The sequence below is a fragment of the Danio rerio genome, chromosome 14 (genome assembly GCF_052040795.2).
Source record: "Danio rerio strain M-AB ecotype USA chromosome 14, GRCz13ab, whole genome shotgun sequence".
Classification (NCBI taxonomy): domain Eukaryota; kingdom Metazoa; phylum Chordata; class Actinopteri; order Cypriniformes; family Danionidae; genus Danio; species Danio rerio.
This window is the reverse complement of record NC_141034.1, coordinates 40,869,344-40,887,373: the sequence shown is the minus strand read 5'-3', so window position 1 is coordinate 40,887,373 and position 18,030 is coordinate 40,869,344. Positions and strand designations below refer to the sequence as shown.

Below are 18,030 nucleotides of genomic sequence, written 5' to 3'. Positions count from 1 at the left end.
AGCTGTGTGTTTATCTGTAAAAAATTGCACACCATGTAACATTCCTCAGAACCAAGCATCCAACAACCCATATCAGGCTTTACTGGTCAATATTTTTCAAAAGCTGCCAGCCTCTAAATAAGCTCCTATTTTTCTCTTCTGATTGGCATGCTGATTGGCCAGTTGAGCTAATGTGTACTGATTAACCCAACACCCTAACCCAGTATTAGATATGGTTTTAAAGGTTTTAAAGAATGATGGCACATGGCATGCAAGAAAATAAATAAATAAATAAAATAAATAAATAAATAAATTGTGTGCACAAAATAAAAAAATAGCTGCACTTGCTGTTTGCATACATATTCTAAAAATCTTGTGTAACCAATCAACATATCGATATGACTGTAAAGGAAGCAGCCTGTTCACAAAGATTTACCCAGAACGAGGCTACAAATTAGTAAATTGTGCCCACAGTTTAGTAAATCGAGGAACTGAATGAAAAAAAAATCATGCACACTATTAGCTTCAAAGAAAGGAACAAATTTTAAATCATGCACATGCTCTAGTAAATCAAGGGAACAAATTTATGAATTGTGCATTACACAAAAATAATAGCAAAACTATAAATAATAGTATAATAATTAATAAATAGTATAATAAGTTTCTGTGTTTTGATTTGAGCCATCTCAGATACTAAATATGTACAGTAGACAATCAACCCGGGGTATGTTTCCCAAAAAAATTGTTAAACAATAATTGTTTTCAACATAGTTTCCCTTAAATCGCTGTTCCAAAGAACATTCACAAGCAGCATCAAAGGCAAGCTCAGTGTTGCAAAACATAGCATTTGAATCAGCAATATGAAACGTATGCATCTGTGTGACAATTTATCAATACATTCCTAGTATTATTATAACATTTCAAATTGTGATGTAAACATTTATGGAATATACCTAGACTTATATTATGTTTTTTTTTTTGTGTTCTCTCTTGTTTACACCTTGTATTAAGATGCATTTTGCAATACTGCAATAAATGTGGCCAATTCACATTTGAACACTGAAGTAGACAACAGAAAACCATACAGACAGCAAAAGTTGTTCATTCTGCTGTGATAGCGGCAATTGATTTTGTTTTTGCATTTTTTTTTTTTTTTACATTTAAACCAAGTTTAAACATTTTATATGTATAATAATAACAATAAATAACAAGAAGCTTTGAACAAATGCATTTAAACTTTGAAATTCGAACTGAATTTGAAACCATTCAAATGTATTTGTTATTAAATATTTTATGAATATTCAATAATTATAACCTATTATTATATAGCAGGATATGTACAGCAAATAAACACAAACATCAGAGATAGTTGCTTAATGATGGCAAAATTAAATCATGCTAGTGAGCACTGGTAACAATGTAAGGTTTAGGAATTAGGTCAGAATGCAGAGGGTTAGTAGGAGGCTGTTTAAATGAATTTTGAAAAGTAATATCTATGAAAGAATCCATCTATGAAAATAATACACAAGTTCAGGTTCTAACATTTACACCTATTTTAGGATTCATCTACAAGTGATCAGATCGACAAAAACAATTTATGGGAGACAATGAGCTTTGTAATTGCAGATTTTATCATTTTTATTATTTTGTTTTTATTCTCTTATGTTTCTTTTCATGTTTATGTAAAGTACTTTGAATTAGCTTTGTGTATGAAATATGCTATATAAATAAACTAGCGTTTTTTTTTTTTGCTTTGCTATACATTTACAGATAGACTACACGCTAAGAGATAAGCAAAACCAATCAAAGAATCAAATTGCTTCTTTTTAATATTTGAAAGGTACACTGTAAACGATTTCTGTTGTTTTCACGGTATTATACTGCATTTCTCAACAGTTGTTTACTGTATAAGCTGTGCACAGTGTGTTACTGTATATATTGCTGTTTTCACAGCATGATAATGTATTCTCAACATTTCCATACTGTGAACATGATTAACAGTATGCTACTGCAGATTTTACAATGAATTTGGGGAAAAATCAGTTACTGTGCATCTGAATACAGTACTGCAAATGACCATGAAAAACTCTACACACACTTTATATTATTATTATTATTATGTTTATTTTATTTTTTGACAAAGTATTTTGTGAAGAAAAATAAAATAACCAGTTTCTTCAGACTGTTCAGTGCATAAAACTGTCCCCTGGTTTTCCATATTTGGGTGTACTGCACCTTAATTTTATAAGGTTAACATGAAAATATTAAATCATTTTTAATCAACATAACTTTGTGCTTAACCAAAACGTAAACTGGAACAAAAGTAATTGATTCATGAAACAAAAGTCAGCTTAAATGTCATAATGACCAGCCTGCTTTAGACGGATTCATGAGGTTAGGGCACCCGTCATCACCATGGAGGTCACATATCTCCGCATTTTCAAAACAATATTTTAAAATACCCACCATCTCTATAAATAAACCACAGACTTGAGTTTAAAACAACTACATACCCGCATGAAAAACGGATAAAACTAAATTTCATAACACATTCATTATAGAGCCATCTAAGACCGGGGCAAGTCTCACATGTCTAGCCGATGATAACCTCGTTTCGCCGGATACATGAGTGATGATGGACACCCTGGAGGTCAGAATCTCCCCTATCGGCAAAGCACGCTTAAAATTTACACATGATATCTATAAATAAACCACAGATTTGAGTTTGTAAGAACTACATTCTCGCATGAAACACTGTTAAAATTTCATTTCGTGACATATTAAACGCAATATTTATAATATTAGCTGGGCTTTCTCATCCGCCATTACCATTTGCTTGTTGATGTGAAATGAGTTCTGGGAGAAAAAAAAAATATATATATTTATATATAATTCTCAAAACACTTCAAACGAACTTTATTCTTATTGTCAAGGTCAGATATATGTAATAATTTCGCTGGTAAAGTGAATAAAAAACAATGTTACTATATAATCAATATCACGTTTGCACTGGTTCGGTTCAGCACTCGAGCGACTCTGAATCGTATTGAACCGAATTGAACCGTTTGCTCGGGAATTATTTGATCACACGTGTTCACAAGCACATTCAGCAATATGCAATTAGTGTATAATTAGTGTATAAATGCGTGTGGCCAAGCAGTATAACGAAATAGTAATGAATCATATAAAAAATGAATCGGTTTTAGGCGGATTCAATTCTTTACTGTTCACTAAGGAGCCGATTCATAGAACCGAACGGACACGACTCGACATGCAGGCAACGGCTCTCCTAATTTGAAATTCACCTGTCGTCTTTCATCCAGCAAATTCATCCTCGGTAAGTGTTTTAAAGTCAAATTCTGTCCGTTAAAGGATTGCTTTTTAAGTATTTCTGTGTATTGTGTGTGTAATTTAAAAGAATTAACCAAGTGACATTAGTTGTAGGTTCTATGTTATGTCACGCTATCCGTTAACAAACGGTATTTTAAACAAGAAATAACAGACGCCAGGCGGTCATTGTAGTGTTTGCGAGGTATTAGATACAATGAGTTTATCTTGAGTGAGTTTTTGACCAAACGTTAAGTTACCTGAAAAAACATAACTTTAACTTATTGTAACTGCATTAATGAATTCTCTATTTCAGCACAACACTGAGATGAAGGCGAAGTCACCATGAAAAGTTAAACGTTTACCGTTAAGGTAAGCTCTGGTCTTCACATAACGTTAGTCATTATGACTAAGCTATCATTATGGTAAAATTTTTCAACTGTAAGTTAACTTAGTTATTAAAACTAAACTCATAATGAAATGAGTCTTAACTGTTTTATTAAATGGAGCTGAAAATTAAATGCAGTTGAATTATTTTAAGCTAACGTTAATATTAACAAAATACATATTAATTATCTATTTCTCAATAATGTTAATGAGCTTGATGTATAGTGTGTCATTAATTGTACATTTAATTTTTGGTGTTCAGGTGTACCTGAGGTGAGTGTACGTTCTGAGTACACAGATATAAGCCAAAGTCATTATCACTATATATATATATATATATATATATATATATATATATATATATATATATATCCATCCTATTCTAAGAGAAATTGATGGGGTCAGGGAATGATTTGTGTACAAATGTATTTTAACCCCATACAGATTGGTATGGTTGTACCATAGATTTAGATTAATTAATGTTAAGTCTTATTTTACTCTTATTATATTTATCTGTTTTTCAGCTACAGTAATTGATGTTGAAAAACTGATGCTACCAATCACTCCTCACTTGATTATTCAAGGTAAAGTTGATGTCTTCCTCATTTTGATTAGATTTTTAAATGTCAAGTTGTTCACAGATTTGTTCTGAGGAGTTTCATGTACAACCTCTTTTTCTTTTTCCAGCAGTTCCTAAGATAAAAAAAATCTGGTGTTAAAACAGCTACGGCTATGCTATTTGCCTACCAAGTGCTGAGTAAATATTAGACAAACATTTTTTTCTATAACTGTTGTCTTTGTGTTTATTAGCAATTTTACTGGGCGTATGTGTTTGTTTGTTTTTTCAAACAGCCTGGAAACTGTAAGTTTAGTTCAATATGTTATTTTATGCTATTCATTTTTGTCTTAACATGGATTGCATGTTGAAGCTATCGTTTTATAGTGGGAAAATGTAAAAGAGAATCACTGAATACAATGGCATAATGATTCTGCTTGTTCAAAGAAGGTACTTGATTTAGTTTTCCTCAAGCGACACATCAGTTTTTATGACTATTGCTTGACACTTGAATTGAAGGGACAGTTCACCCCAAAATGAAAATAATAACATCTTTGGCATCCTCCACTTGTTTCAAAATAGTTATATATTTAATTTGTTCCGTTGAACACAAACTCGTATTTTTTAAAGAAATTTGGTTCAAATATGGATGTCAATAGTTACTGGTTACTAACATTCTTAAAAAATATCTGCTTCAGTGTTTAACAGAAATTCAAACTAGTTTAAAACACGTGGAGTAAATAGTGGCAAAATAGTAAACTATTCCTTTAAATATTTTATTCTGAGACTTTTATTTATATGTGTCTTGTCTTTTGTCATATTGTCCTTCTAGCCCAGATTGTGATGGACCTGGAATGCGACACCAGTTACTCTTAAGACAAGAACCGAATAAAGCACAGATGTGGAGGGATTTGCAGCCAAACTAACTGGAGGGAAGGAACCTTTAGGTAAAAACACCTGCTTTATTTAGATCTGAAGTATTTTATTTGACATAGAGATTTATTGTTTTAATTCTAATTTAAAGCAAACAAGGTTGAGCACCCCTGGTCTAAAAGCTCAAAAATGCTGTTTCCGTCATAAGGTTAAATGTAGTTGAGAAATAGATTCATTAGGATCAATGCTTAAAGTAAACATTTTCTTCTCTCTGTAGACCAAACATGTTTACTATCCCTCACATTTTAATAAATTGTTTCTGTTTTTGTTTCTTACAGTGTGGGTGAACATACTACCTGGATGTCCAACAAAGGCTGCACAAGAGCTCATTTGATAGCACATATTCTGTCCTGTCTACATCTCTGATGACCTGGAAGTGCTTCGACATCAGTGAGTAATACATCTTTATATTGTCATGCATACAGGATTTCTGTAAGCTTAGCTTTAATGTTAGTTTCTAATCAGCAGTGACTGTTTTAAAAAATTAAGTATTTAAATTATTCTCAACGTTTTACTGATGCTGTGCACAGTAACGTTATGATGATTTAGTTTGAGGAAATGTCACTAGAGGGTTTGTATAAAAAATAATTAAATAAATAAATTGTATGAAATGACTCGATAAAATGTTTATTTGTCTCGCTGACATGCCATCACTGCTGCATATTAAAATACAGTAATACGAATTGACAGCAGAATATTACCACAAACATTTCATGAAGTAGGCTAGACTGCTCTTTAGTTCTCTACTCAACTTTAACACATTTCCTCGAGTCGCTGAGCCTCTCTGCAGATTTTGCCAAAAATTAATGCTTAGTGATTACTTTGTTTCATGCAAACCAAATATCAGTAACTTATCATTAGCATTATTTTAAAAAATCACCCACGGCTTTCATGTTCTCTAACGCAATCTTATTTGTAAGTTAGAAGGGGATTTATACGTGTTAAAAGCCTAAAAGTATTTAATTAACATTAGTCACGTTAGATTATTTTTATTTATTTAATTTTAAATATGTAGCCTCTTAAAGTGAGAATGAACTGTGTTCACCCCTCTAAAATCCGTGGAAGCACTAGTAGTGTGATCATGGAATCAGATATTCGAGCTATACAGAGTCAGACATTAAGTTAAGATGAGACTTTATTTTTTACACACCTGTGTGGACACCTGACTAGCGATCTTCAAGAACAATGCCCGCTGATCTTTTCCCCATTAACATTAGTGTAATTGTGAATTGACAACAAACTGTATTTCACCAACAAAAACAATTAAAAAAACTGTTATATATATTATAACTGTTATATATATATATATATATATATATATATATATATATATATATATATATATATATATATATATATATATATATATATATATAAACAACAGTGCAGTGTTTCGTTTCTGAATGAATTAAATGGTTTGAGGGATGATTAGTTTTTACTTCAGTGATTGATTTTGCTTGTCATTTTTGCAGGATCATCATCATGCTGCCCTTTTTCACTGTCCCTTTCCACATCATTTGGCCTTCATCATTTCCTGTCTTGTAGCAGTATTCTCACCTTTTTTAAAATTGTAATAATTTTCGATGCATTAATTGTTGACTGGTTTTAATGATCAATTGTTTATTAGTGTTCTGTTGCTTTGTTATATTGAATTATTGCTACTGTTTTAGCATGGTTTACACAATAAACCTTTATTGTGAAGTTAAAGTTTCAGTTTCTTTATTTTTCTTGTATTTCTTGAACTGTTAAAATAACACTTGTGCAATTTTTGAACATTTTTACCCATTATAAAGTAGCACTATTAAATAAAATAAAATAACATTTAATAACTGTAAAATACTATACAGTAATAATGAAAGTAACGTTAAAATACCGTAGTTCTTCATGGTAAAAATGTACAATAAAATACTGTTTTCAGTTTTGCAGTATGTGTATCACTACTGTAATTGGTGTTACAGTAAAAATCAACAACAGTAAAATGATGTATTACATTTTACAGTAAATGTAATACTAATGTAATTAGTATTACAGTAATGTTACTGTTTTATGAAATACAGCAGCTACTGGATAATTGTTGCCAGTAACTTACTGTTAATTTAACAAGAAATCGTTTACAGTGTATCTATTTACTCTCTGTCTATTGAATACACTTTAATGCATTCTGCACTGTTTAAATTTATTTAAATCTTATGCTGCAACCACCAAAAACATCCACATTTATAGGAATAAAATAGCAAGCGTGCTGATATTGATACGCAATTTGTCGGAACAATATCTGTTCAATAGTTTCTGCCACTTTGTTTTCCAACACTAATAAATAACAAGCTTCCGAAGAAATTACAAACCACATGCACTATTCAGATGCACTTGTTATTAAATCTTTTTATGAATATTCAACTATTATAACTATTATTACATTGCTGGAAATGTACAGCAAATAAACCCACACATATTAAAGATTACTGCTTCATGTCTTCTTTGATACTTGAATTTTTACATATAGAAGACACTAAAACAAACACACACACACACAAAAAAAAAAAAAAAACACACACCACACATTAGGGCTTCTTAAATTAAATCAGTGACATGATCATGAAAAACTGAAATACTAAACCCCTTAAAACATGCTTTTGCAATGGTTGGCAATGTTACCAATCATAGAGTCATGCCCCTTGTGTATTGCCATGATCTTATGTTTTCCCACTCATCCTATATGCTTCTTAATTTACACTGCTGTGCCAATGCACGTTGCTGTCAGTCAGGTTACCGCATGATGTAAATTTAGTGTGAATTCATGTTTGATTGAATAATAACTGAGCCATGATTGAAGGCATTCGATGAGCAAATTCAGCAAGATGCTGGTTTCTCACCAACTGCTGTCAATATCTGTATTGTTTCACCAGTGTAATGATAAAAAAGTCAATTTCAGCACTTCAAATCTGTTCCTCATGAGTTGCTCCGCATTTGATAATGCATCAGTCATTCTTTACAGTTTTGCATGATATTAAAACTTTATAATCAATACCTATGCAGACTGCAGCTCTCGTTTGGAATAAACAATGTTTTCAATAAAAAGCTGTCGTAAACAACTCAGCATTTGATTTAGTCAAATTAAATTAAATTAAATTAAATTAAATTAAATTAAATTAAATTAAATTAAATTAAATTAAATTAAAAAATAATAATAAACATTTATTTAATGCTAATTCTATATATCTATATAAAATTCAATGTATATAATTGGTTTCTTTAAACTGAATCATTTTTGTATAATTTTTACATTAGGTTTGTTTTATTTTTTATTTTATTTTTAATATAATTTAATTAGATTTAATTTATATTTCATATTTTATTTTATAAGCAGAGATTTGTATTAGTCATAAATAAAAAATATGTTCATACTGCAATTAAGCCTTGCTATTTCTTTCATTCCACAGCATCTTTTTTTTTTCTTCCCCTAGACCTCTGATGAGTTTCTCATTTTTGTCTAAAAATAATTTTCTGATGTTTCATAGGAAATGGTTATAGAATGGTATAAAAGAAAGAAAGATGTCAGCAAAAAAAGAGCTCTTCAGACACTGTCTGCTATTCAGCCGGCGAAAGGTCACGCATTTGCACGTTACCTTTGATTTTTCATCAGCACGATGCTTCAAAAACAGCTGTGGTAAAATGTGCTTGGATCAACCAATTTAAATGCTAAACTTCTCCAGGGGAGATTGAGGCTTCGTCTTAAATACACAGCGAAAAACAAATCACTTGGCCCACTTTGAAGAGCAGAGAGGGAAATTGAATGACCCTAATGTTAAGGTGTATTGTGTCTGGGCTGAAGTAATGGAGATTCTGCTGTCTGTCTGGCCTCAAGAAAACAGTTTCATCCTTAAACATCGTTAGTCCTTTTAGTTCCACTGACTCAGAGTCTTTCAATTGAGTTAGTATTGATGGAGCTTTTTGCACTCCAATAGGCCTAATTCATTATCCTCTTTGCTTCATAAGGTATGCACTCATCCATCTAATATTCCTGTTCAAACAAATTAAGATGCCACAAATAACACAAACAAAAAATAAGCACTGTTTACTGCACTCATTGCATCTGATTGCTGACATCTGCATTAACCTCACTGAAAAAAATAATATTCATTGGATTTACTCACTTTTTGAAGGTTGCAAACCACATATGGGCTGAATTTAAACAAACTAATTAGGTTGAACATTACAATTTTTTTTATTCCAAATCACTTACTGTGTGTGAGTGGGGGGGGTCATTTATGCTGAGCACTGTAACTTAAAAATGTAGTAAATCCATTTAATCATTTTTTTCAGTGGTGTAAAGGAAAAATAACATGGATAAAAAAACCTTTAAAAAAGCTTATCGTATGCTGTTTAATCATATATACAGTACAGTTGATGTCAGAGTTATTATCCTGACAAATGATGTTTAACAGAGCAAGGAAATTATTTTTTTTCTTCTGGAGAAAGTCTTATTTGTTTTATTTTGGCTAGAGTAAAAACAGCTTTTAATTTAGGGTAAAAAAAATAATTATTCGCCCCTTTAAGCTATAATTTTTTTCGACAGTCTACAGATCAAACCATCGTTATACAATAACTTGTCTAATTACCCTAACCTGCCTAGTTAACTTAATTAACCTAGTTAAGCCTTTAAATGTCACTTTAAGCTGTATTGCTGTATATGTTTAGAAATGTGTCGAAAAAATCTTCTCCGTTAAACAGAAATTAGAGGAAAAAATAAACAGGGGGGCTAATAATTCAGGGGTTTAATAATTCTGACTTTAACTGTATTTGGCCTGTTAAAAGCATATTTAATTAATTAATTAATTTATTATAAACAAAATATATTTAAAGAGGTGAGAATTGCATTTATATCTTAAAATACAGTTTGGATAATAATTATTTTTAAATCCCAAACTGCAGCTAACAATACACATTTTCATTACTCGAATATACTGTATATGATTAAGTTAATGCATAAAATATATTTTAGACATTATAATAATATAATTAGATTTGTGAAAACTCAAGTTTCTAAAAGTTCCTAAATTATTTGAGATAAGACAAGGCATATTTTATGTAGTAAAATGCTTATTATCATGAAATATACATTTAATATACAGTTAAAATCAAAATGATTTGCTCTCCTGTAAATCCATTTTTGTTTTTCAAATATTTGCCAAATAATATTTAACAGAGCAATAAATCTTTCACAATATTTCATATAAAACTTTTTTCCTCTGGAGAAAGTCTTATTTATATTATTTCGGCAGGAATAAAAATAGTTTTTAAAATAAATGTTTTACTATTTTAAGGTTAATAGTATTAGCACTTGAAAGCAATATTCTTTCAATTGTCTCCAGAACCAACTATTATGTTTATAATTGTGTTGAAAAATGTTTTTTTGTTTTTTTTTGTTAAACAGAAATTGAGGAAAAAAATATAGAGGGGGGCTAATAATTCAGAAGGGCTAATAATTCTGACTTCAACTGTATGTGAAAACTTTTTCTGGATAGAAAAAAAGGCAGCTAAATGTGTCAACCGCCATGCAGCCGCAAAAAAAAAAAAAAAAAAAAAAAACTCAGCTTCAACGTGCCTCAAAAGATCTTCTGATCCTTTTTTAATGTCAAACATTCCCTACATTCTCAACAATCACTAGTAATCTCAGCCTGCGCTCCATGTTCTTTCACTTGACGACTCCACAGACTACCTGATAACTTTGAGACGGCCTGTACAAACCAACTCTCAGTCAGGTTGGTTTCACGCCTCGGGGTAGAGACTCAAACCTTAAGCTCTCCTCGCATGTCGGAGAAATGCACAAAGGTAATCTTGGCCTGACAGACTGTGCCACAGTGTACAACTCCACTGCCTCCTGAATAATGAATCCAGCGCTTCTTCCAGTCATCCTCCAGCAGAGCGGTCTGGAAATAACTCCACAGCCGGCCAATCTAAAATCCCCACTGCTGAGCCAGCCTTTAACCCTCGCTGTAATCCCAGAAAACACACACGAGCACCAGCGGAGAACTCAAACAAGCATGCAGATTCAAGAGCGATCACATCAGTGTCCTCCGCTAATTTTACCAGCCTTGGTACATTTGGGGAGAAGGCTGTAATTATTAAAAAAAAGCTTGTATTGTTTAACCTTTTGATCTTTTGCCGGAAATATCAACACAAGGATGTTTTTGGATGAGAGTAAAGGCTTTTTCTGGAAAACTTTCAAACATTTGTGGTGATGCCGGTGACACCGGATTGTGGTTTTGGAGTTTTCTGAGCCCAAGACTCAACTTCTGCAATTCTCCATCTGTGATTCTTGGAGATTTTTTTAGCCACTTGAACCATCATCGTAACAGTGCAACTGAGAAACTGGGAATTCATAAAATGTATAAAACTGTAGGCAACTAATTGATTTAATTCATGAATGATTTTCGTAGATTTAAATGTTTTGAGAGGATGTAGGCATATATCTGCATCTTAAATTCTTGGCCATTGCCTTCCAGATCCGCATGCTTGCTAATGACACAAAACAGATGCAATTTTAAGGTTTATATTTAAATTTTTTGTTATTACTATTATTATTTACACTGTAAAAATGCTGGGTTCCACATAATCCATTTGTGTTAGACAACATAAAGAAATTAGGTTAGCTTATTAGTTTTTACAAATTTAAGTGGGTTGAACAAAGCAATAAAGTTGTCACAAAAAAACTCCAGATTCTTATATAATAAGTATTTTTGATAAGTAATATGCAATTCATCCTTATTTCTATAGCACTTTTATAATAGATTGTGTCCAAGCAGCTTTCCATAGAAGATTATACAGAATTGATACAGCGTCAGTCCAGTTTTCAGAGTTTAGTTCAGTGTGCTTTAATTTTCACTGCTGAAAGTCCAAACACGTAAGAGCAAATCCATCAAATAAGCAATTTATAAGTAATTTTTAATAAGTAAAATGATGTATCATAATATCATTTAATTTAAAACAAAATTATCTTGTAAACTGATAATCGGCAGAAACAAGTAATTTACAGTACAAAAAATCCATGTTTTAATATAAATACACACTGTATGCATTAGCAGGATTTGTAATCAATGTATCACAAATCACAGCTACCTGTATGCCTTTTGTCTTATTCACTGTGAGTGTGTTTGGGCTCATATTTATTGACCTGTGAAACAGAATTGACATAGTTGTAAAAAGAAAAAAAAACCTTCCTCCTAGTCAAAAAAATAAATAAATAAATATAAATGTTGCCAGTAACTGTAGCATGCTGGAATCAGCTTCCAGAAGTGATCAGATGTGCTCCAACATTATGCACATTCAAATCAAGACCTAAAACTCATCTATTTAGCTGTGACTTTACTAAACTATCATGTACTTCCTTTTATTTTTATTCCTTAAAAATCTGTTTTAATCTGTTTTTAATAATTAAATTCTTGGCTGGTTTTATTTCTTACACTCGTGTTTGATTTTTTTTATTCTTGCTTATGTAAAGCACACTGAATTATCTTTTTGAATGAAATGTGATACGGTATATAAATAAACTTCCCTTGCCTTGCCTGCCACACATACTACATACAGTTGATGTCAGAATTACTAACCCCCCTTTGAAATAGTTTTTCTTATTTAAATATTTCCCAAATTGTGTTTAACAGAAAAAGGAAATTTTAGAAATGGGTTATTAAAACTTAGAAATTTCTGGAACAAATCTCTCCGTTAAACTGAAATTGGGGGAGAAAATAAACAGGCTAATAATTCAAGAGGAAGAAAAAATACTATGAAAAGTAAAAAAATAAGGGGGGGATGTTTGAGGTGTTTCTACTAGGGTTTAATCACTGCTCTCTTGTTAAAGTACTCAACAAATAGATTCCATATTACATAGAAGTTCTTACTTTTATTTTTAAGGGAAAGTCTGAGCTTCTCAAGTTGCAGGCAGGGCATGACATTTTTTATCAACGTGGAGCAACGGGAATATTCTTTTCATTTCCAATTCAGTTTTGGTTACACAGTCTGATGTTTTTACCAACAGTGATCAAATTGTATAATCAAAGTCATACTAGATGAATTATGCTGACTTGTAATAGCATTAGATGTAGACAAGTGTCTACTCGTTTTGAAACTAAGGTGTGCAGTATAAATGTAATTTCATTATTGTTTATATATATATATATATATATATATATATATATATATATATATATATATATATATATATATATATATATATATATATATGTGTGTGTGTGTGTGTGTGTGTGTGTGCAATTTTTTTAAACTATTTTTAGTATATTTAGAGCTCTGCTGTGACGTGAATTTCCCTTTGGGATTAATAAATTCTAACAAACAAACAGTAAAATCAATCTACATGTCACAAGGGTTATAAATCTAATCACTGTCTGCACGTTGATTTTTGGATAGTTCAGCATCATCACTGACATCAAAAATAGCTAAAATAGGCATATTTGTTTTCCCACTTCTTCTGATATTAACCGAAAAACACATGCTATATTTTTACATAATATTTATTCATTCATTCATTCATTCATTCATTTAATTTAATTTTATTTTTTAATGATATTTCTTCTCAATGAGAGACGATTTTGATTTAGAGCAAAGGATTATAAGATCAAACAATAAAGATGTTTTTTTCCCACAGCCTTCTTAGCTTCTATCTACCAAGGTTGCCAATATTAGTGAAGGGCGCTGCATGTAGAAGAGACTATAGGTGGTCTTATCTTCCCTAAGCAAGAAAAAAACAGGTTCAAAGTAGGCTAGCCGACTTTCTCCGAACGCTGTCGAGTGAAGCGAGCAGGCACAGTAATGACCAATGGCAGCTCTGAGCGCTGAATGATGGATGACAGTAAAAGGAGGAAGCAGGACGGAGGAGGAGACTGAGATTTTTGAAAGCGGGGCCTAATTATTCAAACTACTTCACCCTGTTCCAGGAATTCCTTGGTGAGCTCGCAGACGCAGCAAAGCGAGCAGACAAACCCAGAAGAGAAATATCGGGATGAGTGTCCCTTCATTAGAAGATCAAAGAGGCTCTCTCTCCCCCTCCCCAAACTTTAGCTGGGATTAATTCAAAGGAAATGGGTCAGGGTGAGCAGGCATTCAGAGGAAGACACATCCCAGATTATAGCTTGATCGTGTTGAGTGGCTAATCACTCAAAGTATCACACTCAAACCACTTGAGCTAACGCCGTTATTGCACAGATTAAGAAAAGTCCACTGGTGGAGGAATACTTTGAGATATGCATTCTTTGTCAGCAGAGGTGTTACAAAAGCTGCAGACTAAAAGACAAAAGGAGAACATGCATTGCAGAAACTTCTTTTTCATCAAATATAATATCAAGTGTATTAGTTTAGCTTTTTTGAATAGTCAGACAAAACATTTGACAGGCTGTATTGCATTAAAAATGCATTAAAGACATTTACAAAAGACATGCTAAGACTTTAAATGCTGTTTTTTCGCTCTGAATCTTTAAAAATGTATCAGTGTTCACTGAAATGTTAAGCAGCATTTCAACCTCAGCATAAAAAAACAAACATTATTGATTTCTGAATCAAACAATGAATTCTGAAAAATACTAACACTACAGAATAATGCAGTAATAATGTGGGATTTTTTGTAGAAATTAATTGAAACTGTTTTTACAATCTATTACTTTAGAAAGTATTATTTCAGCATCTTCTTTTAAAATTTTTATGTGTAAATGTGTTTTCAATTGTAATGCAAATCTGAGAGCTGTAATGCAAATCTGAGAGCTAAACAGTGTTGTGCCACAAAGCTAAATTCACTTCAAATGCATTTTCAAATGTTTATAAACACTTAAGCCATGTATTGTGCTCCCAAAAATCAATGCTAACTTATTAATATGTACACCTACCATGTATATATATATATATATATATATATATATATATATATATATGGTAGGTGTGTGTGTATATATATATATAAATGTATGTGTGTGTGTGTGTGTGTGTGTGTGTGTGTGTGTGTGTGTGTGTGTGTGTGTGTTTACTTTTATTTATTAATTTATTTATTTTTATGTATCCTTTATTTTTCTTGAAATTTCCCATTGACATATGCATCTCTTTTATGCAGGGGTCCTGGCCTAAATAACAGCACAAACAGTTAAATAAAATATCACAGATTAAAATTTACACAAAACATTCACATGATTCTTCCAGGTAAGACTTCAAATGATTTTTACAAATATTTAGAGATAAAATTGTTTCTAACATGATAACACTGTATTTCAGTCCATAATGTAGGGCCAAAGGAGGAAAACGGTGTTTTACTAAACTCCATACACACTCTAGGAATAATTCTAGTTATAAAATAAAACAAAAAGACGTGTTTAAAAACATTGTTTTCATAAAATACAAAAGCTTAGATTTATTGAATACTCAAAGAAAACATTCGACAGTTTGTATCAAATTGCATTAAAAAGACATTTATTATTGTCACAAAAGAATCTCTTTCAAATAAACACTTTTCTTTTCTTCCTGGAAAACAAAAACTGTATTACAGTTTCCACAGACTTATTATCAAACACAACTCTTCTCAACATTGATAACAAGAAAAATGCTTCAAATTAGAGTAAATAACATTTTAAAATATAGGCAAATAGAATTTTTTTTTTTTTTTGTAATATCTTACCATATAACTTTTTTTTTATTTCTTTTTGCAAGAGACATTATTCAATAGAGTTGTAAAATTGTAGTGTGTGTTGGAAAGCAGTTGAACCATCTAAAAAAAGAACAAGATATGTTCACTTATTATATATACTTATCATATATTACTAATTATATTTTATTAGCATTTATTTATTCATTCATTCATTTATTTTCCTTCAGCTTAGTCCCTTTATTCATCAGAGGTTGCCACGGCGGAATGAGCCACCAATTTATCCAGCATGTTTTACAAAGTGGATGCCCTTCCAGCTATAACCCAGTACTTGAAAACATCCATACACACACATACACTATGGCCAATTCAGTTTATTCAGTTTATTCAGTTTGCTTATATGTCTTTGGACCACCTGGAGGAAACCCATGTCAACACAGTGAGAACATGCAAAGGCCACACAGAAATGCCAACTGACCCAGCCAGGACTCAAACCAGTGACCTTCTTGCTGTGAGGTGATAGTACTAACCATTGAGCCTCCGTGCCACCTATTAGTAAATATGGATTTGTTATATATCCAATCTCTGCAAACAAGTGCTTAATATAAATACCAACTACAAAAGAAATCTAAAGTCAATAATGATCCTAATTTGCATTGAAAGAACACATTTAGATCCAATAAATACAATTTAAATCCTCAAGCAGTGCTATTTAAGCACATTGGCTGGTTAAGATGGATTGCAAGTGGTTTACAAATACGGTATATGGAGTATGATGCTAAAATATTCAGTGCATTCAGCCCATTGTTTACTCACCACCGACAAATACCACATCTCTGCCGTTTAAACGGACACAGGAGAAAGTATTTTAACATCACGTACACCCTTCAGCTTTAAAAAAACAAGTTAACATTTTTCAAGCCACACTACAGTGTTGGGTAATGGCTTTTTAGTTATTACTTGGCAGCCTTATTCATACTTTAGTATTCTGTAGCTTTACAGGACGTTTTAAGCTCATTGGTGATGTTGTAGGGAAAAATGCCATAAACAACATTACAGGCTTTTAAGATGAGGACTTCTATCTTTATATCTATTAATGTGCCATTTATTGTAAAGCATTGACTGGAAAACACACACACACACACAAACACACACACTCACAAAACTGAAGGATGCAGTTACAAAAGGTCAAAAATGAAGCAATGCCCAAATTCCCTTCTCCTTATTTTGATTTCATAAATCAATGATTTTGCTCACTCTTTATGTCTGCCTGTAGAGTTTTACAAATCTTCCACCAATAATAATAATAATAAAAAAAAAACTTTAGAAAGAGCTTATGGTCAAACTGTGTCCCTCTATTTGATCCCTAAACTGTTAGTAAAACCCCACAGCTCTGCCTCCATTATGAATGAGGTGCCACAGTATGTTAAAAAGCTAATGTATGTAAATGACAATGATTTATGCTAATGTTTAAACATGTTATCGCACTGGTCGAGAACACAAGTCCAATAATATCACATAGTTGCCAATGCATTAATTGTTAAAAGTATTACTGTGACTGGATGTAAAACATCCAGCTTCAAATAGAATCAGTAATGTGTGTTAGGGCTGCACGATAGGAAAAATCTGATATATCTGATATTTATTTTTTTTTCCATTTGAATATAATTTCATCAGATGATTTGGAGAGCTCTATCTGAGAAGATTTATGTAAACAGATTATGATGTTCAAGTTTTTTTCTTTGCAGAGTGTTTGCATAAAGTATAATAAATTTCAAGCATATAATACATCAGAGCAAACATAAAAGTGAAAAAAAACAGCCGTTTATGGTTTTCTGGAGCGTCTAACGGATGCTCCACTCGATCGGTATTGGCCAATAACCACATTTTATGACTCGATCAACACTTGACAATCTGGCTGATCCCATGAACCGATCACATGTGTTTGTTTACAATTTTCCATTGGTTTAAACAATGAGTAGATGCGTGTGTGCGCGCAGCAGCACTACAACAAGTGAGAAGAGAAATGATGCGTGGGGCTCGAGCGATCGCTGCGCTCCCAACACAGCAGCTAAAATACATTCAGATGTGGGTCGACCTCTGTTTAAACAGTTTATTGGAGTCATGGTCTCTGTTGCAACCATTGTAAATCCAGTGTTTTGAGCTGCTTTGACTAGTGTCTCATCCAAATGTATGACCTTTGCCGGAA

At 31.9% G+C, this 18,030-nt stretch overlaps 1 protein-coding gene and 1 long non-coding RNA gene across 7 annotated transcripts in view; one reads left to right on the top strand and one right to left on the bottom strand.

Annotated features, from left to right (window-relative positions):
• The window catches only part of si:dkey-237h12.3, a 312,347-nt gene that overhangs the window by 137,632 nt on the left and 156,685 nt on the right, over positions 1-18,030 (bottom strand). The window lies entirely within an intron of this gene.
• On the top strand, positions 1,944-6,883 carry LOC147840866 (uncharacterized). Of its 4 annotated transcripts, XR_015507783.2 has the most exons (7): positions 2,592-3,316; positions 3,623-3,678; positions 4,218-4,277; positions 4,381-4,450; positions 5,082-5,196; positions 5,461-5,572; positions 6,655-6,883. It is a non-coding gene; the product is annotated as an uncharacterized LOC147840866 (long non-coding RNA). The 4 variants fall into 4 exon arrangements; XR_015507782.2 differs by lacking the exon at positions 4,381-4,450 and having other exon boundaries at positions 1,944-3,316; XR_015507781.2 differs by lacking the exons at positions 2,592-3,316; positions 4,381-4,450 and having other exon boundaries at positions 3,581-3,678.